This window comes from Micromys minutus (genome assembly GCF_963924665.1).
Source record: "Micromys minutus genome assembly, chromosome: 1".
NCBI lineage: Eukaryota > Metazoa > Chordata > Mammalia > Rodentia > Muridae > Micromys > Micromys minutus.
Genome location: NC_137969.1, coordinates 77,057,867 through 77,060,420, shown reverse-complemented (window position 1 = coordinate 77,060,420; position 2,554 = coordinate 77,057,867). Strand labels below are relative to the sequence as shown.

The following is a 2,554-nucleotide window of genomic DNA, read 5'->3' as shown; positions in this document are numbered from 1 at the left end:
CCTAATATTAAACCCAAATATATTATTTTCAAGCAATCGCTCCCAATCTGTAAATTATCTTTTTACATTAGTTGTCCAGAAATGTATTCACTTGGTGCCACGCCATTTCTTTAGTTTTGCTTCTTTGGCCTGAGACATAAGACATATCCAAAAATTCATCGCTGGGATCTGTGATCTTCCCCCTATAGTATCTCTTAGGAATTTAGAGATTCAAAACTTGCCTTTGGATCTCACTCACTTTGAGTCAATTTCTAAACAAAAATTTCAACTGGGGGGGATGTTCTTTAACCACTTGTGCAGACCACAAAGAGACACCTTTGAATGCTGAATGAGGATTTTTAATTCTGCATCTGGCTGCCACAACTCTAGTACCCTATAGATATAGAAGAGTCTATCAATAAGTGAATCATTAAATAATTTTAACTAGATAAATGGTTTTTTATTAACAATTTTAATCTGAGCCAGGTATATTAGCACATGCCTTTAGTCTCAACAGAACTTGGTAAGCAGAGGCATGTAATTTCTGTGAGTTACCTGGTTTCATCTACATAGTGAATTCCAAGCCCACGAGAATTACACAGTAAAAACCTTCCTCAATTTTTTTTCTTTCAGATTTTTCTTCTCATTTTATTTTATGCATGAGGATGTTTTGCCTTCATGAGCTTGCAGTTACTGAAGAGGACAGAGGTGGTTTCTGATTACTTAGGACTGGAATTACAGACAGCTGTGAGCCACCATGTAGGCTCTGGGAAATGAATGCAGGTCTTCTGGAAAAACAGTAAGTGCTCTTAGACACTGCGCCATCTCTTTACTCTCTTAAAGGGGGAAAAGAAAGAGAGGGAAGAAGGGGAGAGGGAGGGGGAGGGGAGGGAAATGGAAGAGGAAGGGGATAGGGAAAGGGAGAGAGTCAATGTAAAACTTTATGCATGTTTCATAAAAATGCAATCTATTTGTCACTGCTGTGTTATAATGCTAAAGGAATGAATGAATGCAGAGAGCCAATGGCTCAATATAAATATAATTAAAGTAACATTCCCCAGCATGCAGCAGCAGAAAACAAGTCATGTTATGCATGCTGATCCTGTTATCTGTTCTTTAACCTTTACTACGGCTGATAATGGGAGATGATAGAAATTAACAAAAAAGTTGCAGGCATCTCAAAAATAAAAATAAAAATTCCCCTTTTGATGATTGTATGGAGTAGTATAAATGTGCCAATTTTACTTCCTATCCCACCTAGCCTTTTCCGCTCAGATAGAAAACACCTTTGATGTGTTCTTTGTATTTCCAGATAAAATACACATTCCCCAACAAAGTAAGCCAAATTTCCCTTTGTATTCAAGGTTATTTCGTCCTGGGAGGCTGAGTTATATAGAAGATGTTGCCCTGAGATAGGACTCCTGTCTCTTGGCATGGATTTGAGAAGTCACTCAATTCAACCTCAGTCTTATTTAGTCTGAAATTGCCAGAGATTTCTAGAATACAGTCTTCCCTTTAAGATAAGAGCATCAAGGGATTTCTCTCCTCAAAAAGCATCTTGTAATGAACTTCAAATTTTTACTTTTTAATCATCTGCAGTGTCATTGTAGATGGGTCTCATTTTTCCCACTTCAGAATGGTATCATGTTAAAGTACATAACCCTCCAGCCCTCAATTTCCTTTCTAATAAAGACCATGTCAAAACACTTGAGGAAGCTTTTGCGCACCCATGTGTGCTTGGAGAACATGGCGGATAGACTCATGCAGCTGCAAGACTCTGTGAACTTGCTTGCAGATCAGTTTTGTAATGCCATTGGTGTATTACAGCAGTGCGGCCCTCCTGCCTCTTTCAGTAACATCCAAACGGCAATTAATAAAGACCAGCCAGCCAATCTTACAGAAGAGTATGCCCAGCTTTTTGCAGCACTAATTGCACAAACAGCAAAAGATATTGATGTTTTGATAGACTCCTTTACCCAGTGAAGAATCTACTGCTGCTTTACAGGCTTATATAAGCTAGAAGAAGAAAATCATGAAGCTGCTACATGTCTGGAGGATGTTGTTTATTGGGGAGACATGCTTCTGGAAAAGATCCAAAGTGCACTTGCTGACACTGCACAGTTACAGTTGAAGACCAGAAGTGTCACCCATAGTCAGTCTCTCCCAGACTCCTAGCATCAAGGATGAGACGTGACAGAGAAAAGAACTGTTTGCATGGCATTTAGAATGCTGCGTCACATACGATGTAAGCCCTACCAACAGCTATAGAACGTCATATGCCATGACTGTGTTGCCTTTTTTAGCTGTTTTCATTGTTTCTGTTCTCGCTCTTGATAAGTAAAAGGCTTTAAGATTATAACTGAATCATCTTCAAACATCATTATGCCATCATTTTTACCTGACTAGAAATTTCAAGACATGATCAAACAGATATACAATAAAGCTCTTTGTTGTTTTGTGTAAAAAAAAAAAAAAAAAAAAAAAAAAAAAAAAAAAAAAACCCACTTGAGGAGTAGATGGAGAACTACTGCAAATATACCTGTCACTTGAATGTGCTGTAAAGATTAAGACAGCA

The 2,554-nt window shown here is 38.1% G+C and overlaps 1 pseudogene across 1 annotated transcript; it reads left to right on the top strand.

Moving 5' to 3' along the window:
- Window positions 1-1,725: 1,725 nt before the first annotated feature.
- Window positions 1,726-2,154, top strand: LOC308434112 (mediator of RNA polymerase II transcription subunit 21-like; annotated as a pseudogene). Its single transcript has one exon. The product of its transcript is annotated as a mediator of RNA polymerase II transcription subunit 21-like (transcript).
- The last annotated feature ends 400 nt before the right edge of the window (window positions 2,155-2,554 follow it).